Genomic DNA, 25,307 nt, shown 5'->3' on the forward strand with positions numbered 1-25,307 from the left:
TCTCACCGAATTTATAATTTTCGACATGTTCAAACATTGATCGGATCTGTATGACATCACATTGCATTACATTTTGGGAACTTTACAATATCTAGACCAATGCTGAACTCGATCAGAATTGATCAGTTTATCATAGAAGGACATAATAAAGACAGATGCATGAAAACTAGATGTTTGGTCATCATTGTTTATTCAGTGTGACACTTCCTTTTTTTGGGTCCTCGAAAGTGCGCGGCAGGGAGTCTCTCTTCAAAATCCTCAGTAATCGGCCACTGACTGCATCCCACCTCCCGATACCTGGTCCCTTTCCCTTTTACTTTAAATCTCTCCCCTGCTCGTCGCCCTGATCCCCCAAATTTTCAGGAAACCATCCATGTGTGAGAATAGGGAGTGCATTTTGAGTTTATGTTGCATCCCAGGTTTTGAAGGTAGTCAGCATTTTTGGGCGAGTTCGCGTAGTTGCTGGCCTTGTTGTTGCAAATGCCTTTCCCCGCTTCCAGTTCACTTTATTTATTGAGTTTCAAAAATCTGGATCTCTGATGGCTGACGTAGTGAGGTCCGTCAAAGAGCCGCTTTCAATTTTTCCCCTGGTCACGCCTGGAAAAGCATGGCACAGGTGAGTGAAACCGCCACCTCCCTTTTCCCAAACTTGGTGAAAGCTTTATCAAGCCAATTAAAGTGCAGGGGGGGGAAAATTCCGTCTCTGTCCCCCAGAGGGGCGTTGATGACTTCTTTAAACTGTAGGCTCCAAATTCTCCCGCAGAGAACACTCCTTTTTTTGTGTAATGCTGGCTCGGTCCCCACATCCCCATGCACAGAAAGCAGGGTACTTTGGGAAACCGGACTGCTGTCCCAATAAAAAGTTACCCTCTTCAGGTCAACCAGATCATCCCCTCATGCTGCAATAACGAATTTTCTCCGCAGATACTTCCCGCTTTATATTCTCCTTCGTGTAGTGAGTGAGCCAGCGGTATAGAGGAAACTGGTTTTTCCCTTTTCACCCGAAGGTTTTTAGCGATCTCTTGCTGCTGTCAGTAAACGGTTTCCCCTTTTACAGGTTGGGACTGTGGCAAACCAAGATTGGAGAAGCTGGAAAAAATCTGTCAGACATCAATCTTTGTCTTCAAAAAAAAAGAAAATATTCTTGATGTCTGTTGCGGTAGAAAGTGATGCAGTACTGTCAAAAAAAAAATTTTTTTTTTCTTTCAGTCTTGATGCCCAAAAATTCGGCGGATGACTTTGGGAAATTGAGGTCACGGACAAAATCTTTAGCTCTTCTGGGAAAAGAAAAGGATGCGGAGCGTCTCGGCATCACGCAGGAAATACTTCTTTTATTGTCTTTAATACGGAGAATTCTTGTCACCCTTTTCAGGAAGTTTTGCTGTGAAGGTACGGAAAATTATCACAGTGAGGTACAGGATACGTCCCGATTCAAGATCGGGTACTTTAGGCTGTCTGGTTCTTTTTGTTTATCCCAGTCAAATTAACAGCGCAGAAGTAAAAAGTCACTGACATGGTTTTTTGGCTCTCTCCAAAACCCTAGGAATTCCAAATTCAGCCCGTCCTTCTTTCCCTGGTCCAAAAGGGCGTAGATATCGGGGGCTTTCTTGCAGACCATGTGAGGCCCAAGCTTTTCCTGATCACCATGTTTCATGCCAAAATAAGCTGATAAGCACGCTTTACGAACTTTTTACTCGTTTTTCCCGTTTGGAACAAAGGGGCATTCGCCGCAGATGTAGCAAATCTCTGGCTTATTCTGAAGACCTTCGGGGCGAATCCCTTCTTTCTAAAAAGGAAAAACATGTTGTTAGCAAAAAAAGTGGTCGCAACTTTTAAAATTTTTCGTAAAACCCGCCCGAAAATGCTAATACCCTTTTGTATAACAACCCTAAAAAAAAAAAATTTGGCGGGAGAAAACCCAAAATTTTACCTGATTGGCAAAATCAATGTTTTTTTTTGGATTCGCGCATCAAAAATTTTCTAAAATCAGTAAAAAAAATTATTACGATTTTTTTTTTCTGTTGACCCGGTAATATTAACATTTTTATTTTCGTTATTTTTATTTTTATTATCTTTTGTTATTATTTTTATTTTCATTTTTATTGTTTTTTTTGAGGTTTTTATTATATTTTCAGCGTCTTTTTTTTATTAATATATCATTATTATTTCACATATCACCACTAGATTATTGAAACATTATCAATAATAGCAGTATAGTTTTGTATATTATCATTAACATTACTATTATTTTTTCATCATTTTTATTTTATCAATATTATTTTATTATATTATCATTTTCTTTTTCTTTTTATCATATTTTATTACTTATTATCATTTTTATCACATAAGCATTATTTCCATTATCATTTAAAATCGCATTAGCATGATATTTTTCGCATTTTATTTTATTATTTTCATTTTCGATCATTTGTATCTTATTTTATCAGACATTACCCTTTGTACTATTATTATTTCATCATCATCATCATCACGTTTTTATTATCACTACCATTATCATTGGTATTATTATTATTATTTTCATAATTTTTGTTTTTTTCTTATTTATTATTATTATATTATCTTTTTTTATCATTCCCCATTATTTTATTTTTTCATTATTATTTTTATTAATATTTATTATTTCTTATTTTATTGCTCTTTTATTTCACCATTTTCATTTCGGTATTATTTTTTCCCGATCACTTTAAATTATTATTATTATATTTTTACATTTCATTATTTTATTTTTTACTCTTATATTTTCACCACATCATTTTTTATTATCGTTTTTGTAATTATTATTATATTTTTTATTAATTTTTATTTTTGTTGTTGTTATTTTTTTATTGCTTTGCATTTTGTCATTATCATTATCACTGTTATTATCATTATTGTTTGTTATTACTAAATTTTTTTTTTTATTTTTTATTTTTTATTTTATTTTGTGATTGTTATTTTCTCACTGTTTCATTATTTTTTTTACTATTATTATTATTATCATTTGTTTTGTTTTGATGTTACTCATATATCATTATCATCAGTTCATTTTTTTATCTTATTATTATTAATTATTATTATAATCATTATTATTATTATTGTTTATCATTATTATTTTAATTATTCTCATCATTTTTATCATTACTATTTCATTTTATTATTTTTACTATTATTTGTATTTTGTTGTTGATGTTTTTATATCTCATTACACTTGTCATTTCTTTATATTATTGTTATCACTATTGTTATTATTTTTATTTTATATTATCATTTTATTATTTTATCATTACATTTTATATAGTGTCATGATTTTCTTTTTTAATTTATCATTTTTATTCATTGTTTTCCCATTACTGTTATTATGTTATTATTTTCATTTTTATCTTTTATCACTATCATTTTTTTAATCATTATAATTATCATTGTTGTAAATGTTTTATTATAAGTGTTTTTTCATTTTCTCACACGTTTTGTTTTATTTAATTCATTTTCACTATTATCATCATTACATCATCATCAATACAATAATTATCTTTTTTTCATTTTTTATTGAAAAAAAAAAAAAAATTGCTTAAACTAAACCGTCAGTTTTTGCCATTTACTATTTTTCAAACTATCCGTGGGGGCAGTTTAGAAGGGAAAACAAAGGGAAGAAGGAGAGGGAGGGGGAGAAAGGGGGGCTTAAAGAGGAAAGGGGATGGGGGGAAAGGGAAAGGGCCTCAGAGAAAAAGGGGGTTATTTTTTTATTTTATTAGTATAGTAGTAGTAGTAGTAGTATCTTATTATTACTATTGCTATTATTATCATCATGAGAGAGGTTTTGGGGTTAAAAGAAGAGGGGGAGTTTAAGGGGGAAGGGAGGGAATGGGAGGGGGGAGATATACGGATTTAAAAAGGGGAAAGGGGGGAATTTAAATTTAAGGGAAAATTTGGATTTAAAAGGAGGTGGTAGAGCAGGGGACGGAAAGGTAGAGTGAGAGGAAAAATAAAAGGGAGAGGGGATGATAATAGAAATGGTGAAAGGAGTACCTCTTTTTTTGTGAAAGGCCCTTCGTTCCCCTAGTTCCTATCATTTTGTTTTTATTATTTGGTTATTTGGGCTTTCGGTTCATTATCATTGTTGGTGTTATTCTTTTTTATCACCATATGATTATCATTTGAGTTCTAATTTTTTTCTATGTTGGGGTTTTTGTCCAAATCCACTTTTTTTTTCTCTCCTTCACTGAAGGATTTTTGACAATACAGTTGTGTGCATATTTTGTGCCCCTTTATGTTGTATACTTTCCCGTCGATGTTTTTCGTATTCATAAGGGAATGCTTGGATTTCGTGCAATTCCACGCCCATGTGAATGGACAGGGTAGGGAACGTTTTCCCTTTCCTTGATTTTCCAATATATTTATGTATTTTTTATATATCGTCGATATACACATCCCGGTGTCTTTGGGTAAAAGAAATCCCCACCATAAAATATTCGCACCCATCACAACCCATCTCCCAATCCATCCCCCCACGACACAAAACAGTAATAAAAAACAAAAAAAAAAAGGAAACACCCCTAATCGCTACATTATCAGACCTTATAAACTTTAAAAGGCTTTCAATTACTGCCTTCCAGATGAAGCCAGTAGCTGTTAATTTTCTTTTGATCAGACATTTTAGTGTAATGGAGTCGTCTTTTAAAAGGCAGGGGAATGGCTCGGTTGGGAAAAACACTGCTCAATTTCCTTTTTTGTTTGAAGTATTTTGGGTTTTACTTGTTAGTTTTGTTTTGGGGTGATAAGATGTGCATTCTGTTTTTCTTGGCCTTTTTTTTTTTTTTTTTTTTTTTTTTTTTTTTTGAGATTTCCCAAATTTTTTTTTTCTTTTCTTTTTTAAGTTGCATTTTTTTTACCGTTTTTAATTTGCTTTTTTAAAAGATATCTTTGCGTATGGCGCAGTGGTAGCGTTTTTCGTCCAGCAAACTTGTGACCTGCGTTCAAATCCCCCGCCGTAGTGGTGTTAACCCTTAAACCCCTTTTTAACCATATTAGTGAGTGTCATTTCAATAAAATCAACTTTTGGGAAAAAATAAAAAACCATTTTGAAGCAGGAAAACCCACCTTTTTTTCTGAAATACTTAAAAATGACCCGGGGATAAAAAACATCTGAGTGTGACCTGTATGAAGTATCTATAACACGGATACATAAAAACATACTAATTATTCCCCTATTTATTTTTGAGGACAAAGTAGTATAACACATTTACACAGGCAGAAAGAAATTTTTTATTTCCCCCATGTAAACACAGAGAATGGAAAAAAAATCACATCCTCTCTCACTAATTCCTCTTGCACTTTCTTTTTTTTGTTTTCAGACCTGAGAATCGTGGTCGTCTTCTTTTGGGGGTGGTCGTGGTGGTTTGGTCGTGATGATGCTCTTCATGCTGATGGTCGTGGTGGTGGTCGCCTTTATGGTGCTTTTCGTGCTGGTGGTCGCGTGGTGGGCGTTTTCATGGTGCTTTTCGTGTGGGGGTCGTCGTGGGGGTCTCCTCATGGGGCTTTTTTGGTGTTTTTTGGTCGTCGTGGTGGTCATCCTCTGGTGCTCTTCATGCTGGGGGTCGTCGTGGGGGCGTCTTTATGGGGCTTATGCTGGTGGTCGTGTGTAGTCGCCCCATGGGTTCTTCGTGCTGGTGGTCGTCGGGTGGTGTCTCATGGTTTGTTTTTCGTGTGGTGGTTTTGTGATGGTGTCTCATGGTTTCCTCTGCTGATGGTCGTCGTGATGATCGTCCTCTGGTTCCCCGTGATGGTCGTTGTGAGGTGTCCTTTGGGGGCTCTTCGTGTTGGGGGTGTGTGATGGTGTCTTGGTGCTTTCATGCTGGTGGTCGTCATGGTATGGTGGGGTGATGACTCTTTATGCTGGTGGTTCGTGGGGTGGGATGATGGGGGTGGGCATGAGATGCTTTCATGCTGATGGTCGCTGGTGGTGTCCCATGGTGCTTTTTTGTGTGGGGCTCGTCTGGGGGGTTCTCATGGTGCTTTTCGTGCTGGGGGTCGTCGTGTGGTCATCCCCATGGGCTCCCCCATGCTGGTGGTCTCGTGGGGGTGTCCTCATGGTGTCCTCATGCTGGTGGTTTCTCGGTTGGTGGTCGTCCTCATGGGTCCTCATTGGTGGTCTCGTGGTGTGTCCTATGGTGCTCTTTGTGGGTGGTCCCGTGGTGGTCGTCCCCATGGTGCACTCATGGATTGTGTGTGGGGTCCCTCATGGTGCTCCTCAGTGATGGTCGTCTGAGGGCGTCCTCAGGGCCTTCGTTTGGGTCGTCGTGGTGATCGTCCTTATGGTGCTCTTCGTGTGGTGATCGTCTGGTGGTCGTCCTCATGGTGCCCCCATGCTGATGGTCGTCCTCAGGGGGGGTTTCTTTATGTGGTCGGGGACATGTTGGGCGGGTCAGGTGAGGTTCAGTGGTCGTGGTCATCGTGGTCATGGTGATTGTCTTAAAGTGGTCGCATGTGACGGTCTCATGGTGGCGTCTGGGGGTCATGAGGTTCCCTCATGGGGGGTCGCCATGTGTCGTGGTCATCGTGGTGGTCATGGTGATGGGCTCTGGTGGCGTGTGTTTGATGGAATGGTCTCTGATGGTCGTCCCATGCCCGTGTCCCTGAGGGCTTCTAAGTGTTCAAAATTCCCCCAAGTTCTTTATCTCTGTTATTTTTTACGGAAACTCTGTTTTGTTTCATTATTAAGGTTGCACTGGTGCATATGTTGAACAAAATACGTGATAATTGATAAATGGGTAAAATGGTATCACACAAAAATATATATACAATAGTATAAATTTTATATACTACATACCATATTTATATTAATGATGAATACATACGTACATATAATTGTATAATACATTTTAAAAACATATAAAGATATAAATATATATGTTTTGTATATATACACTAATGTTGTTTATGTTAATAGTATATATATATATGAATATATAACATATATACGTAATTATAAAATATATGTTTTTTGTGTGTGCAAACAGGTTTTCCAACAATACTTACTGTAGCATCCCCGTTTGGTGATCCTCTGTCCTTGGGGTGATGGGAAAATGGTGCGTTTCGTGCTCTGGGGGAGCATTTCTACCTCCTTTCGATCTACAACATTACATTGTTACCACTTTTTGATATAGAAAAGGGTCTGGGATACGAGGAGAGATGGAAGGAAGACATTTGAAAAAAGAGAACAGAGGGAGGAGAGAGAGAACAAAGGGAGGGGGATAGGAAAGTTATTTTTTTCCGCCATAAAAGATTTTATCCAATAATATACAACACTACCCATACAATACATCCGCGAGCGTGCATACATTTCACATAATGAGCACATACACATACATTTTTTGGGTATAAAAAACGCAAACATACACAAACCGCAAAAAAAAACACGCGCTCGCGCACAAACCCCCTCGACTTTACGTAGCAAAACCCACCTTTTTCGTGGTTTTGTTCCGGTGCCGCCCTGGAGGGAGGTTTAATCCTGGCGAATCTCCGTATCTCCTCCCAAATGGCCGTCATTTATCCATTACATCGCCATTTGTTCTATCTGAAAGACATCATACCTTTAAAAAAACAGAATAGGATTTACTGAATAATTTAGATCTAGGGAAAAAATGTTGGTGGGCGATAACCAAATAACAAAAAGATGGGAAGAAAAAGAAAATGGAATAAGGGGAATATGACGAATAATGAAATATTGGGAGAAAAAAATGAAAGGTCAAGGGGAATTTTGATGTATTTCGTAGTTTTTTCTTTTCTTTTCTTTTCTTTTTTTTCTTTCTTTTTGTTTCTTTTGATATCAGAGGTTAAGAAAACCCCGGGAGCAAGGCACTTTTAAAAAGAAAAAACACTTCAGATAAAATTTCAGATTTATGATGGCATAATATTTTGTGTGTGTGTACATACTTTAAAATATGTGTGTACAACATAATATATATATATATATAATATATATATATATATATATATATATTAAAAACAAACTAAAAAAGTTCCTGAAGATGCGTTTATCATCCTCCCCGGGTAAAAATGAATATTCGGTTCAAAGGAAATAAAAAAACTCAAATGCATACAAATAAATCCCCGAGCCCCTTTTTTTGCATTTAACAAAGTGTAACCCATGATAATTGTTTTCAAAATGTAATCTAAATTTCCTCTCATTATCCAAATTAATATCTCTAAATCGTTATTCTGACTTATTAATGTTTATAATTATGATTGTCATTTTATTATATTATTAACGTAATCATTATCTCATTAGATTTTTTCCCCTTCCCTTATCGTTTGATAACTTCGACATCATTTTAATCTTAGTTATTATTATTGTTATTTTTTCTTATTTCTATTATATGATTATAAACAAAATCCCCATTGGCTTAATGATGGTTGTTACTGTTTTTGTTTAATTTTTAATAATATTCATAAATTTTAGGCGATAGCGTGTAAGGCAAGATGATAAGATAGTAGTAGTTCGTAATAGCCATTAAAAAAAATTTTTACTTGTTCAATGGGGAGAGCAGCCCCCGCCGCCAGACACGCCGGACGAGAATAACACGCGATCATCCTGAAAAAAGTAAAAATAAAAGTAAAATTTCAGGATTGTGAGCATACATTAGCCATAATACATAAATACATGTAAAAAAAATTTTAATAAAACATATATTATATATATATATATATATATATATTACACATATTATATAAAAAATGCAACAATATATACATTTATATCACTGTAGTATATATGACAAAATATACATTATTTTTTCATATATGTGTATATTAGTACAGTAGACTTTTTTATATTATACAAAAATGTTGTGTTTGGTACGCTTATTCAAATTCCTTTTTACTCCAGGGCCCAAATAAAAAACTGTTTTAGCAAAAAAGCGTTTTTAATGTTTATTTTTTTTTCATAATTTTCGAATTTTATATTAAAAATGGCTCATCGAAACTGTTAATTGAGAGAGTTTCTGCCAAATGATCATTATTTTTGGATTCCATTTCATTAGTATAATTGCACACACATTTTCCCCGTTATAATGGTAGATGCGTTCGATTTAAAGTAATGGCTAAGCATATAGTTATTTTATTTTTTGGGAAGGGAAAAGGGAAAAATTTCGTTAGGATCCCTCTTTTGTACAGCCCCTAATACATTTGCACCCCACCCACACACAACACACACACACACCCAAAACACAATAATATATATATAATTTTAAAAAATATATATAATATTATATTATATATATATACATGCGTTTTAACGAAATATGTAGGATTTAAAGTTTTCATCCATAATATCTTAAACTTTTGCCATAACAACCTGGCTCCCCCTTCAAAGTGTGCTTAGACAGTAAAAACCCCCCCGGTTCCTATTATGTGAGGTTAGGGTGAGTTTCTTCGGTGACACCGAAATCCCCCGTCCTTTTATATTTCCCCTCCGTAGATGTTGCCATCAGGTGAGCTCCGTATAGCGATTTTGTACAGTTTATGTTAATTTTATTTTCATTTTACTTACGCACCGTTTGCCGCAGCCCTTTGCTTTTATTGTTATCATAATTTTTTTTTCTATAGTATATTTGTATCATTACTGCCATTGCCTTTTTACTTATTATCATTATTGTTGTTGTTAATATTGATGTTGATGATGCTCTTTTTAATTTTTCTAATATTATCTTTTTTATTGCTATTATCATTTTCAACATTAATATTTGTATCATCATTACTATTTTTAGTATCATCATTATATCATGATCATTATTCCATTTTCATTTTTTTTTCTTATCATTATTTTTATCATTATTATTATTATTATCATCATATATTATTGTCGTTGATGTTATTACATTATTAGAAGGTTACAAAAAAGTATTTTTTTTGGGTTTTTTGTTTTTTTAACTGATTTGGAAAATCTGTCGTGAATCCCCAAAAAAGCCATCCATTTTTCCCCCATCAGGTCAATTTTTCAAAATGAAAATAGGGGAAAAAACGTTTTTTTTTTCGAAGGGAAAAACATTAGAGCGGGGTTTTTTTTTTTATTTTTGTCTTATACATCCGAATTTTTTTTTTTTTTTTTTTTTTTTTTTTTTTTGTTTTTTCACCGAATTTGTAATTTTCGAATGTTGCAACTTGATCGGTAACTTATTGACATCAAAAATTTCTTTCATTGGAACTATTACAATATCTACTGATCAAGTGAAAATCGATCAGAATTTATCAATTTATCAGTAGACAGGAACTAATAAAGACAGAGCATAAAACAGATTTTGGTCACATTGATCATTCAGTGCTGACACCTTCCGTTTCTTTGGGCTCTCGAATGTGCAGCGGCAGGGATGTCTCTTCAAATCCAACAGTAACGGCCATCTGATGCATCCCACCGTCCCCGATACCTGGTTCCATCTCCTTTAACTTGAAATCTCTCCCCCCCGCTGTCGCCACTGATCCCAGATTTCAGGAAAAACCGATCCATTTTGAGAATAATAGTATTTTATGCTCAGTTGCATCCCCGGTTTTTTAAGGCAGTCAGCATTTTGGTGACGAGTTCCCCGTAGGGTGGCCTTGGTTGCAAAGCTTCCACCTTCCCTTCGATTTTATTCATTTAGTTTTTTAAACCTGGATCTCTGATGAGCTGACGTGTTGAGGCCGCAAAGATGCCCGCTTTCAATTTCTCCATGGTCCTCCTGGAAAAAACATGGCAAGGTGAGGAGGAGCCACATCCTTGTCCAGAGCTTTGGGGAACTGCTTCATCAAGCCAAACTTAATGTCGGGGGGAAATACCCGTCTCTGTCCCCCAGAGGGGCGTTTTATGACGTTCTTTGATCTGCTAGGCTCCAATTTCCCCCCGCAGAGAACACTCCCTTTTTTTGTGTAATGCTGGCCGGGCCCTACTACCCCATGCACAAAACACGGGGGCTTTGGGGAAAAACCCGGTGCTGTCCCAACAAAAAGTTCACCTCTTCAGGTCAACACAGATCATCCACTCATGCGAAATAACGATTTTCTCCAGCAGATACTTCACCCCTTCTATTTTCCTTCAGGAGTCGAGGAGCCAGCGGTGTAGAGGGAAAATGGTGCCGTTGTGCACCAAACGGGGTTTCGCGATCTCTTGCTTGTCAGTAAAAGGTTTTCCCTTCTACAGGTTGGTACTGTGGCAATCCAAGATTTTGCAGAAGCTGTGAAAAAATTGTACGTACACCAAGCTTTTTCTTCAGGAAAAAACGAAGGTATTCTTTATGTCTGTTGCGGTAGAAAGTGATGCGAGTACTGTGAAATATTTTTTTTCTTTCAGTCTTGATGCCAAAAATTCGGGGATGGGGCTTTGGAAATTGGGTCACGAAAGACATTAGTCCTTCTGGGGAAAAATGCGGGCGTCATCGGCATCATCACTAGGGAACTGCTTCTTTATTGTCTTTAAAACTGGAGAAATTTTTCGTCCTTACCACGAAGTTTGCTGTGCAGGTATGGAACTTCACACAGTGAGGTACAGGACTACGTGCTGATTCAAAATCAGGATACTTTAGGCTGCTCTGGTTCTTTCTGTTTATCCAGTCAAATTTAATAGCGCAGAAGTAACAGCAGACATGGTTTCTTCGGCCCCCCCCTCTCCAAAAAATAGGAATTCCAACTTCAGCCCCCTCCCTTTTTTCCATGGGGCCAGCGACGTAGATACTCGGTGCATTTCTTGCGACCATGTGAGGCGCCCAAGCTTTGTCCCGATCACCCGTTTTTGCCAAAAAAAGCATGTAAGCACGTTTACGAAACTTGTGACTCGTTTTTTGGTTTGGAACAACGGTGCATTTGCCCCAGATGTGCAGAAACATCTGCCTTTTTTCCAAGACCTGGGCGAATCCATATCATTATCTGATAAAAGGGAAAAAATGTCTGTTACAAAAAAAGGCGGGGCAAATTGAAAATTATATCGAAAAACCCCCACGAAAAAAGCTAATACCCTTAGTATGAACAAACCCTAAAAAACAATATTTTGGGGGTAGAACACAATTTGACCTGATTTAGCAAAAAACAAATTTTTTTTTGGATTCGCGATCAAAATTTTTCTAAAATCAGTTTAAAAAAAAATATTGACGATTTTTTTTTCTGTTGACCAGTGTAAATTTAAAATTTTTTTAACATTTTTTTTTGTTATTTTGTTATTTTTTATTATTTTATTTTGTTTTATTATTATTTTATTTTTAATTATTTTTTTTATTTTATATCATTTTCACCCTAATTATTTAATCATTTAACAAAACATATAATTTTTTTATTATTTATCATTAACATTTCTATTTTTATTTCAAATTTTTTTATTTAAAATTATATTATTATTATTATTTTTTATTCTATTTATATTTTATAAATTTTATCTTTTTATATCCTAAATTAATTTTCATTATATCTGCATTACATATATTATCTGCATCTTATTATTTTTCATTTTTATATCATTTTGTATCATTATTTTTATCATACTGTTACCCTTAGTACTATTATTATTATTTTCATCATCATCGTTATATTACACTACCCTTCCATTTGGGATTATCATTATTTTCTAATTAATTTAAGGAAATTTTGGATTTAAAAAAGGGGGTGGTAGAGCAGGAGACGGAAAGGGAAGGGAGAGGAAAAAACAAAAAGGGGGAGGGGAGGCTGATAATAGAGAAGGTGAAAGAAGGGGTACCTCTTTTTGTGAATAGCCCCTTCGTTCCGCTAGTTCCCATCATTATTGTTTTTCATTATTGTGGTTTTGATCTTTTGGTGTCAAACATTGCTGGTTTTATTCTATGTTATGAATAAGGCCGTTTGGGTTTTTGCCAAGCCATTTTTTTCCTCCTTCATGAAGGATTTCTTTGACGAATACAGTTGTGTGCATATTTTGTGCCAGCTTATGTGTGTGTATACATACCCGTCGATGTTTACAGTATTCATAAGGCAATGCTTGTGGTTACGTGCAATTCCACGCCTATGTAGAATGCACAGGATAGGGGAACGTTACCTGTCCTTTGATTTACCAACATATTTATGTATACACATTCACGGTGTCTTTAGGGTAAATGAACTCCACACCATAAACATATTCGCACACCATCACAACCCATCTCCGAATCCATTCCCGCACAACACAAAACAGTAATAAAAACAAAAAAAATGGAAATCACCCGTAATCGCTATCCTTATCAGACCTTATAATCTCCTTTAATTACGCTTGCAATTACTGCCTTCCAGATGAAGCCAGTGAGCTTTTAATTCTCTTTCGATCAGACATTTTAGTGTAATGGAGCTCGTCTTAAAAGCGCTGACTGGAATGGCTCGGTTGGGAAAATCACTGCTCAATTACCTTTTCTGTTTGAATGTTTTTGGTTTTCACTTGTTATTTTTGTTGGGAGTGATAAGATGTTGCATTCTGTTTGCTTTGAGCCGTTTTTTTTTTTTTTTTTTTTGAGATGTTCCAATTTTTTTCTTCTTCTTCTTTTTTAATGTTGCAGTTTGTTTTACCTGTTTTTATATTTGCTTTAAGAGATATCGTGTGCTGTATGGCGCAGTGGTAGCGTTCTCGTCCAGCAATCTTGCTGACCTGCGTTCAAATCCCTCGCCGTCAGTGGATGTTAAAACCCTTAAACACCCCTTCTTTAATCCATATTAGTAGAATGTCAGTACAATAAAATCAACTTTGGGAAAAGTAAAAAGCCATTTTGAAGCAGGAAACCGTTACCTTTTGTTCTACGAAATACTTACAAAACGACCGGTGATAAAAAACATCTGAGTGTGACACTGTTATGATATGTATCTATAACACGGATACATAAAATCATACTAATTATTCCTCTATTCTTTTTCGAGGACAAAAGTAGTATAACACCATTTACACAGGCAGAAAAAATTTGTTTCTTCCCCTCCATGTAAACACAGAGAATGAGAACTAAAAATCACATCCTCTCTCACTAATCTCTCTTCGCACTTACATTTTTTCTTTGCAGACCGTGAGAATCGTGGTCGTTCTTTTTGCTGGTGGTCGTCGTGGTGGTCGTCATCATGGTGCTTTTCGTGCTGGTGGTCGTCGTGGTGGTCGTCATCATGGTGCTTTTCGTGTGGTGGTCGTCGTGATGGTCGTCCTCATGGTGCTCCTCATGCTGGTGGTCGTCGTGGTAGGTCGTCCTCATGGTGTTCTTCGTGCTGGTGGTCGTCATGGGGTCGTTTCATGGTGTTCTTCGTGTTGGGGGTCGTCGTGATGGTCGTCCTCATGGTGCTCTTCATGTTGGTGGTGGTCGTGATGGTTTGGGTGGTGGTCGTGATGATGCTTTTCATGCTGGTGGTCTTCGTGGTGGTCGTCCCCCCATGGTGTTTTCGTGCTGGTGCTCGTCGTGGTAGTCGTCCTCATGGTGCTCTTCGTGCTGGTGGTCGTCGTGGTGGTCGTCCTCATGGTGCTCCTCATGCTGAGGGTTTCGTCGTGATGGGTCGTCCTCATGGTGCTCTTCATGCTGATGGTCGTCGTGGATGGTCGTCCTAATGGTGCTCTTGGGTGTTGGTGGTCGTCGTGGTGATTGTCCTTATGGTGCTTTTCGTGTGGTGATCGTCGTGGTGGTCGTCCTCATGGTGCTCCTCAGGGCTGTGGTCGTCGTGATGATCGCCTCATGGTGGTGGCTTCATGGTGGTCGTGGTCATCGTGGTGGTCATGGTGATGGTGCTCATGGTGATCGTGATGCTTGTGATGGAGATGGTCGTCGTGATGGTCGTCCTCATGCCCGTGTCCGTGAGTGTCTTCTAAGTGTCTCCCAAAATCCACAAGTTCTTTCATTTCTGTATATTTTTTTACGGAAATCTACTGTTTTTTTTCATTTCTTATAGGTTGCACTGTGTGCATATGTTAGATACAAAAATACAGTGATAATTGATTAAATGGATAAAATGGTTCACATACAAATAATATACTCATAGGGATAAATTTATATATACATACATACACATATTTATATATAATGTATGTATACATACGTACATATAATGTGTTTTATATACATTTATATACATATAATGTATATACATATATATATGCATATGTGTATATATACACATATATGTAGGGGGTGCATATATATATTTATATACATATAAATGTGTGTTTATGTGTGTATATTGTATATATATGAATATATATACATATGTACTGATAATATAACAAATATATATATACATATAATTTGTTTGTGTGTGCATAAGCAGGTTTACTAACATATACTTACTGTAGCAATCCTCGTTATGGTGATCCTCGTGTCCTTGGTGCTGATGGTGAAGATGGTGCGTTTCGTGCTCATGGAGGAGCATTTCTACCTCCTTTACGATCTACAACATTACATTGTTACCACTTTGTTGAATATAGAAAATGGGGTTTGGGGTAGCTAGGAGAGATAGATGGAAGACGTTTATAAACGAGAGAACAGAGGTGGGGGAGAGAGAGAACAAGGGAGAGGAGGAAAGAAAGTTATTTATCCCCATTTAAAAAATTTTCTCCAATCATAAATATACATACCCCATACCTATACACATACACCCGCGCAGCGTGCATAATACACATATATGAGCACTACACATACATAGATGGCTGTAAAACACGCATACACAAACACGCAAATAAACACGCGCTCGCGCACACACACAACGATCTCACTGTAGCAAGCCGACCTTATCGTGGTTTTGTTCCTGGTGGCCGCCCGTGGAGGTGGAGGTTGATATCCCGGGTGAATTTTCCGCTATCTCTTTCCAAATGGCTGTTTATGTTATCCATTACATACGCCATTCTGGTCTCATCTGAAAGACATATATCCTTCAAAACAAAGAATAGGATTCCTGAATAATTCAAGATCTAGGAAAATATAGTTGGTGGGTCGAGTAACAAAGTAACAAGAGATGGGAAGAACAAAGAAAATGGAATAAGGGTAATATGACGAATAATGAAACTATTTGTCGGAGAAAAAAATGAACGGTCAAGGTAATTTTTGATGTATGTTTGTAGTTTTTCTTTTTTCTTTCTTTCTTTTTTCTTTTGTTTTTTTTAATATCAGAGGTTAAAAAACACGGTAGCAAGGCACTTTTAAAATGAAAAAATCACTTGCAGGGAAAGTATTCTAGAATCTATTGATTGACATATATATTTTGTGTGTGTACATACTTATATTTATATATATATATAATATATATATATATATATATATATATATATATATATATATAAATATGTATATATATATATATAGGTATATATGGGGTGTGTTGTGGTGTGTGTGTGTACATACATACATATATTAAAATATAATATAAAATATATATATATATATATATATATTAAAGAAAGCTAAATTATTCCTGAAGATGCTTTTAAACACCCTTGCCGGATAAACAAATGATTATTCGGTTCAAAGAGGAAATAAAAAAACTCAAACTGCATACAAATAAAGTCCTGAGCCTTATTTTGCATTTAACATAAGTGATCATGATGATATTGTTATCAATATGATAATCATAATTACCATCATAATTATAAATTATTAATGATCTCATTAATGTCGTTATTCTGACATTACTAATGATATAAACTATGATTGTCATTATTATTATTATTATTAACGTAAATCATTATCATTATTTTCATCATTCCCATTATCGTTATGATAATCTTCGATCATTATAATCGTTAATTATTTTTATTGTTTTTATTATCATTATTACTATTATTATGATTATAAAAAATCCCCATTGTCTTAATGAGGGTTTGTTACTGTTGTTGTTCAATTTGTAATATACTATCAACATAACTGAGGCGATAGCAGTGATAATGGTCAAGATGATAATGATGATAGTAGTAGTTCAGTAATAGCCATTCAAAAACTTTACTTACTTAGTTCAATGGGCAGAGCAGCCACCGCCGCCAGACACGCCGCGACGAGAATAACACCGCGTATCATCCTGAAAATGTAAAGAAAATGTAAATTGCATGTATGTTGAGCATAAATATAGCATAATACATACATACATGTAAATATTATATAAATATATATATATATATATATATATATATAATATATATATAAAAATATATATATTACATATATATATGTATATATACCTGCATACATATATATACTTTCATATACACATTTTTCATACATAGGGTACATATATATACATATAATTTTTCATATATATGTATACATATATGTACATGTAGACTTTTTTTCATATATAGGTATATACATATATGTGTGTTTGGTAGCGCTTTTCGAAATTCCTTATTCCCTCTGGGGCCCCAAAATAAATACTGTTTATGAAAAATAAGCGTTTTTAAATTTTTAGTTTTTTAACATAATTATCGTAATTTCATATTAACATGGTCTCATCGAAGCTTTTAATTGAGATGAGTTTCTGCCAATATGATCATTTGTTGTGATTTCCATTTCATTAGTATAATATGCACACACATTGCCCGGTTATAATGCATAGATGCGTTTCTTTTTAAAAATGGCTAAGCATATACAAAAGTTATTTTATTTTGTATTTTTGGAAGGAAGGAAAATTACGTTAGGATCCCTCTTTATGTACACCCCATATATACATTTGCACACACCACGCACACACACACACAAAACACACACACACACACACACACAAAACACACACACATATATATATATATATATATATATAATATATCACATGCTGTTTTAACGAAATATAGTATGGATTTAAATTTAAATTCATCCATAATATCTTAAACTTTTGCTCAATAACAACCTGGCTCCCACCTTCAAAGTGCTGCTTAGACAGTGCAAACCCCAACGGGTTTCCCTTATTTACGTGAGGTTCAGGTGAGTTTCTTCGGGACACACGAATCCACCGTCCTTATATATTGCTCCTCCGTCTAGAGTTGCCTTTCAGGTGAGCTCCTGTATATATCTGTTATCCTTGTCCCGCCTTATGTATATCTATTATTCATTTGACTTACGCACTGTTTGCCGCAGCTCTGTGGCTCTTTATTGTTATCATAGTTATTTTTTCTACTAGTATCATTAGTATCATTACTGCCATTGCTTTTTACTTATTATCATTATTGCTGTTGTTAATATGATGTTGATGATGTTTTTTAATTTTTCTAATATTATCTTTATTATTACTATTATCTTACAATCATTAAATTAGTATCATCATTACTATTGTTAGTATCAATCATTTTTATCATGATCATTATTACCATTATCATTATTTTTTTTTACATTATTATTATCTTATTATATTATTATTATTTATTATCATCATTTATTGTCGTTGATGTTATTATCATTATTAGCATTTTTATCATTGCACGGGGTTAAAAAAAAAATATTTTTTGTAAGTTGTCTTAGTTTTTTCAACTGATTTGGAGCAAATCTGCATGGGCTGAACCCAAAAAATGCCACCCATTTTCCCCGATCTGGTCAATTTTTTAAACTAAGTGAATATAGGAAAAATCGTTTTTTTTACGAAGTGGAATACATTAGAGCGGCATTTTTGTTTTATTTGTGTTACTTATACATCCGATATTTTTTTTTCTCTCTCTCACCGAATTTATAATTATCGCCCAGTTGCAAACATTGATCGGTATCTGTATTGACATCAACATTGCATTACATTGGTAACTATTACAATATCTACTGACCAATGCTGAACATCGATCAGAATTGATCAGTTGATCAGTAGACAGGACACTAATAAAGACAGATGCATGAAAACTAGAGGGTTTGGTCATCATTGATCATTCAGGGGCTGACACTTCCGTTTCTTTGGGCTCCTCGAATGTGCAGCGGCAGGGATGTCTCTCTTCAAAGTCCATCAGTAATCGGCCATCATGACTGCATCCACCGTCCCTGATACCTGGTCCCCATTTCCTTCATGACTTGAATCTCTCCCTGCTCGTCGCTCACTGATCCAGATTCTCAGGAAAACCGATCCATGTGTGAGAATAGGTAGTGCATTTTGATTTTCATGTTGCATCCCAGGTTTTTGAAGGTAGTCAGCATTTTGGTGACGAGTTCGCGTAGTTGCTGGCCTTGTTGTTGCAAATGCCTTCCCCGCTTCCAGTTCGACTTTATTCATTGAGTTTTCAAAATCGGATCTCTGATGAGCTGACGTAGTTGAGGTCCGTCAAAGATGCCAGCTTCAATTTCTCCATGGTCACGCCTGGAAAAGCATGGCACAGGTGAGTGAAGCCGCCACCATCCTTGTCCAGAGCTTTGGTGAACTGCTTCATCAAGCCAAGCTTAATGTGCAGGGGGGGAAGAGTATCCCGTCTCTGTCCACCAGAGGGGCGTTGATGACGTCCTTTGATCTGCTAGGCTCCAATTCCTCCCGCAGAGAACACTCCTTTTCGTTTGTAATGCTGAGCTCGGTCCCTACTATCCCCCATGCACAGAAAGCACGGGTACTTGGTGAAACCGGACTGCTGTCCCAACAAAAAATTCACCATCTTCAGGTCAACACAGATCATCCACTCATGCTGACAATAACGAATTTTCTCCAGCAGATACTTCACCGCTTCATACTTCTCCTTCAGGGTAGTCGAGTGAGCCAGCGGTAAAAGAGGCAAACTGGTTGCCGTTGTGCACCAGAACGGCTTTCAGCGATCTCTTGCTGCTGTCAGTAAAAAGGTTTCCATTTTTACAGGTTGGTACTGTGGCAATCCAAGATTGTGCAGAAGCTTGGTGAAACATCTGTACAGTTACATCAAGTCTTTGTCTTCAGAGAAAAAAGAAGGTATTCTTGATGTCTGTTGCGGTAGAAAGTGATGCGAGTTTCTGTCAGAAAAAAAAAAAAAAAAATTTCTTTCAGTCTTGATGCCCAAAAATTCGGCGGATGACTTTGGTAAGTTGAGGGCACGGACAAGATCATTTAGCTCCTTCTGGGAAAAGAAAAGGGATGCGGAGCGTCATCGGCATCATCGCTAGGAACTACTTCTTCATTGTCTTCAATACTGGAGAATTTTCGTCACTTAACTCAGGAAGTTCTGCTGTGACAGGTACTGGAACTTCATCACAGTGAGGTACAGGGCTACGTCCTGATTCAAGATCAGGATACTTGAGGCTGCTCTGGTTCTTTCTGTTGATCCCAGTCAAATTAACAGCCGCAGAAGTAACAGTCACTGACATGGTTTTTCGGCTCTCTCCAAACCATAGGAATTCCAAACTCAGCCCGTCTTCTTTCCATGGGTTTCCCGCGACGTAGATACTCGGTTGCATTTCTTGCAGACCATGTGAGGCGCCCAAGCTTTGTCCCGATCACCATGTTTCATGCCAAAATAAGCAGGGTAAGCACGCTTTACGAAACTTGTGACTCGTTTTCCTGTAGGACAACGGGTGCATTCGCCGCAGATGTGCAGAATACATTGGCTTATTTCTGCAAGACCTTCTGACGAATCCATATCATTCATTGAATAAGGAAAACATGTCTGTTAGCAAAAAATGTGCGGTCGCCAACTTGAAAATTATATCGTAATACCCCCCACGAAAATGCTAATACCCTTATGTATGAAAACAAACCGTAAAAAACAATATTGGCGGTAGAACACAAATTGACCTGATTGAGCAAAAAACAAGTTATTTTTTGGATTCAGCGCATCAAAATTTTTCTAAAATCAGTTAAAAAAAAAAAATTGACGATTTTTTGCTGTTGACCAGTGTAATATTAACATTATTATTATCGTTATTGTTAATATTTTTATTATCATTATTGTTATTATTATTTTATCATTATTATTGTTGTTGTTGATGCTGTGATGTTGTTATTATCATTATCAGCGTTTTATTATTATTAATATTATCATTATTATTACATCATTATCACCCACTATGATTATTGTAATCATTATCAATAATAGCAGTAGTAGTTTTGCTACTATTATCATTAACATTACTATTATTTTACTATCATTATTATTATTATTATTATTATTATTATTAATCATTATCATTTTTTTTATTCTTAGTATCATTATTATTATCAGTACTATTACCATTAGTACTATTTTTATTATCATCATCATCATCATCATCGTTATTATTATCACTACCATTATCATTGGTATTATTATTATTATTATTATAATATTATTATCATTATCATTATTATTTATTTACTCTTACTATTATCAACAATTATCATTATTATTATTATCGTTATTGTAATTATTATTTTATTTTTTTTATTATTTTTATTATTATTGTTGTTGTTGTTGTTATTGTTCTTTTTGCTATTTCTATATCTTTTATTATCATTATCAATGTTATTATTTTTGTTGTTGTAGTTATTACTATTATTTTTTTTTCTTTATTATTATTATTATTATTATTATTATTGTGATTGTTTTTTTCATCAGTTTATCATTATTATTATTATTACTATTATTATTTTTATCATTTTTGTTGTGTTGTTGATGTTACTATATCATCATTATCATCAGTGTCATTTATTTATCATTATTATTATTATTATTTTTAATCATATTATTATTATGTTGTGATCATTATTATTATAATTTTTCTCATCATTGTTATCATTACTATTATCATTTTATTATTATTACTATTTTTAGTATTATTGTTGTTGATGTTCATATCATCATTATCACCATTGTCATATCTTATCATTATTGTTACACTATTGTTTTTATTATATTATTACTATTTTCATTTTATTATTATTATCATTATCATTATTTTTATATTGATCAGGGTTTATTCTTATTAATGTTTCATTATATTCTTTGTTCCTATTACGGGTTTATTATTATTTATTTTTTTTTTCATTATTATCATTATTACTATTTTTTTAAAAATCTTTTAAATTTATCATTGGTTTTAAATGTTATTTTTTTATAATTTTTTTATTTTCATTTTTCTCATTTGGTTACTGTTTTTAATTTAAAAATCAATTATCACATTATCATCTTTTTCCCCTCATCATAAATACAAAATTATTTTATTACATTATTATTCAAAAAAAAAATACATTCCCATTAAACAAAACCCCGTCATTTTTTTGCACATTTACAAATTTACAAAAACCTATCCTTTTGGGGACCGTTTTAAAAAAGGAAGACAGAAGGGGAAGAAGAAAAGAGGGAGGGGGGGAAGGGGGGGTTTTTTAAAGGGGAAGGGGGGAGATGAGGGGGGGAAGGGGGAAAGTGGCCTCAGAGAAAAGGGGGATTATTATTATTATTATCTTTAAATTTAGTAGTATTTAAGTAGTAGTACATTATTTTTACTTTTGTATTATTTCTTTGTAAACCGAGGGGGATTAGGGATTAAAAGAAGAGGGAGATTTTAAAGGGAAAGGAAGAGGGGGAAAGTGGGGGGGCAGTATACGGATTAAAGAGGGAAGGAGGAAAAATTTTAAGGAATATTTGGCTTTAAAAAAGGGAGGTGGTAGAGCGGGAACAAAAGGTAGAGTGAGGGGAAAAAGTAAAAGGGAGAGGGGGGGGTGATAATAGAAGAGGGTTTGAAAGGAGTACCTCTTTTTCGTAAAAGGGCCATTCTTTCCCGCTGTTCCTACCCATTATTGTTATTATTTTATGGGTTATTGGTTTTTGGTTTCATTATCATTGTTGGTGTTATTTTTATTATCCCCATCAGGGGATTATCATTGGGTTTTCCCAAAACTTTATTCTTAGTTGGTTTTGCCCAAAGGGTAAAATTTTTTTTTTTTCTCTCCTTCTGAAATTCTTTGACAAATACTTTGTGTGCATTTTTGTCCCATTTTTATGTGGTTACTTTACCCGTCGATTTTTTACAGAAATTCAAAAGGGCAATGTTGTATTACGTGCAATTCCACGCCCTATGGAATGGAAGGATAGGGGAACTTCCCTTTCCGGGATTTCCCAAAATATTTTATTTTATTTTTTAATATACGTCGTTTATACACATTCAAGGGTGTCTTTAGGGTTTAAAATAACCCCCCCCCAAATATATTCGCCCCCACCCCCAAAAACCCATCTCCGAACCCATCCCCCCCCGGCCCCCCCACAAAACGAAAATAAAAAAAAAAAAAAAAAATTTAAAAATCACCCGAAAATTCGCTACTTTTATCGGGACCTTAAAATTTTAATTGCGTTTTTTGGCAATTACTCTTCCCCAGTTTAAAAGGCCAGTGAGTTTTTTTTAATTCTCTTTCGATCGGGGGCCATTTTAGTGAAAAGGGGCTCGTCAAAAAAAGCACGGGAACGGGAAAGGCCGGGGTTGGGGAAAATCACTGCCAATTACCTTTTCGGGTTTGAAGTATTTGGTTTCCCTTGTTTATTTTTTTTGGAGTTATAATTTTTGTTAAATTTTTTTTTGGGGTTTTTGCGTTTTTTTGTTTTGGTTTGTTTTATAAGTTTTTTTTTTTTAAAGGATTTTCCCAGGGGGGTTTGGTTTTTGTTTTTTTATATATAAAATTTTTTGTAGTTTGTTTTCCCTGTTTTTTGTTGGGTTTTAAGGGGATATCGTGTGTGGGTTGGGGCTGTTTGGGAGCGTTTTCGTCCCGCAATTTTGCTGAAACCCCGTTCAAAAACCCTCGCCCCAGGGGATGTTAACCCTTGAACCCTTTCTAAAAACCTTATTAAATAAGTGTCGTACAATAAAAACAACTTTTGGGGAAAAATAAAAAAAAAAAAAAAACCCTTTTTAAAGGGGGGAAAACCCTCCTTTTTTTCTACGGGAAAAACTTACAAAAAAAGGGCCGGGGATAAAAAAAAAAACCTTGAGTGTGGCACTGTTTTAAACAAAGTATTTTATAACCCTAGATAAAATTTAAAAACAATTAAAATTTTTCCTCTATTCATTTTTGAGGACCAAAATAGTATAACACCCTTTACAAAAGGCAAAAAAAAATTTTTTTTATCTTCCCCCCTGTAAAAAACCCGAGAAAAAGGGAAATTTAAAAACACAAACCCTCTCTCACTAATTTTCTCTTCGCACTTAAAATTTTTTTGTGCGACCGTGAGAAAACGTGGGGCGTCTTTTTTGGGTGGGTGGTTGGTGATGATGCTCTTCATGCTGATGATTGTGGTGGTGGTCGTCTTTATGGTGCCTTTTTGGGGGTGAAAGGGCTTTTTCCCTGGTTGGGCCCTCCCCATGGTTTTCTTTTTGTGCTGGTGGGGGCCCTTCTATGGTAAACCTTTAAGGGGGCTCCCCAAAGCTGGTGGTCGTCGTGTTTGGGGGCGGGCCTCCTGGTGCCCTCATCGGGGGGTTGTCGTTTTATGTCCTCATGGTGTTCTTTGTTTGGTGGTCGTCGTGGTGGTGGGGGTTAAAGGTGTTCTTCGGTTGGGGGGTCCGTGAAAAGGTCTCCCCATGGTGTTCCCTTTATGCTGGGGTTCGGTTCGTCGGTGAGGGGCTCCTCATGGTGCTCTTCCCTGCTGATGGTCGTTTTTTGAAAGGTTTGCCTTTAGGTTTCTTTGTGTGGTGGGGCGTTTTGGTTTATGGGCAAAACAGGGGGCTCTTTAGGGTGGTGGTCGTCGTGGGGGTCGGGGATGAAAGGTTTTGGGGGGTGGTCCTGATGTGCTCTTTAAAGCTGATGGTTTTCGGGGTGGTTTGTGGTGATTTGGGGGGTGGGGGGGCGTGGGTTTCTCTTCCATTGGTGATGGCGCGTGGTGGTCGTCCTCCCTGGTGCTTTTCCGGGCTGGGGGCTCGTCGTGGTGGTTTGTCCTCATGGGGCCCTTTTTGTGCTGGGGGGTGTGTTTGGGGTTCATTCCCTCGGTGGCCCCCTAAAGTGGTGGTGGGCGTGGTGATCGTTTCCCCATGGTTTTCCTCATTTCTGGGGGGTCGCCCTGGGGTCGTCCTCATGTGCTTTCCTTTATGCTGGTGGCGTCCCTGGTAAGGGTTTTTCAAAGGTGCTCTTCGTGTTGGGGGTCGGCCCTGGTGGTCTTTTTCCCCAAAGGTTATTAAAGGGTTTATGGTCGTTTGTGGGGGGTTTGGGGCCCCCCATGGTTTTCCTCATTTCTGATGGGCGGGCTTCCGTCCTCATGGGGGGCTCTTCGTTTTTGGTTGGGCGGGCCCTTTTTGGGGGGGGGTCGTTTCCCTTTTGGTTTTCCTTTTGTTCTGGTTTATCCCCCGTGGTGGTCGTCAAACCTTTGGGGCTTCCCCATGCTGATGGTTTTGTCGGGGTATGGTTTTGTCCTCATGGGGGTGGTTTTTTCATGGGGGTCGTTAAAATCGTGGTCGTGGTTTTTTTGGTGATGGTCGTTCCCCTGATGGTGGTTTTGGTTTTCCCTGGGGGTC

General features: G+C 36.0%; 2 long non-coding RNA genes across 2 annotated transcripts in view; both read right to left on the reverse strand.

The window, feature by feature from the left end:
* The window catches only part of LOC119575812, a 36,297-nt gene extending 18,397 nt beyond the window's left edge, over positions 1 to 17,900 (reverse strand). Inside the window, exons 1-2 of the long non-coding RNA XR_005229005.1 lie at positions 17,881 to 17,900; positions 16,925 to 16,992 (exon numbers count right to left, since the gene is read on the reverse strand). This is a non-coding gene — a long non-coding RNA (uncharacterized LOC119575812). The remainder of the gene's footprint in view (positions 1 to 16,924; positions 16,993 to 17,880) is intronic.
* LOC119575813 lies at positions 14,670 to 15,742 on the reverse strand. Its single transcript, XR_005229006.1, has 3 exons — positions 15,712 to 15,742; positions 15,273 to 15,372; positions 14,670 to 14,801 (listed from the first exon to the last, which is right to left on the reverse strand). It is a non-coding gene; the product is annotated as an uncharacterized LOC119575813 (long non-coding RNA).
* Positions 17,901 to 25,307: the final 7,407 nt, after the last annotated feature.

The sequence above is a fragment of the Penaeus monodon genome, chromosome 8 (genome assembly GCF_015228065.2).
Source record: "Penaeus monodon isolate SGIC_2016 chromosome 8, NSTDA_Pmon_1, whole genome shotgun sequence".
NCBI lineage: Eukaryota > Metazoa > Arthropoda > Malacostraca > Decapoda > Penaeidae > Penaeus > Penaeus monodon.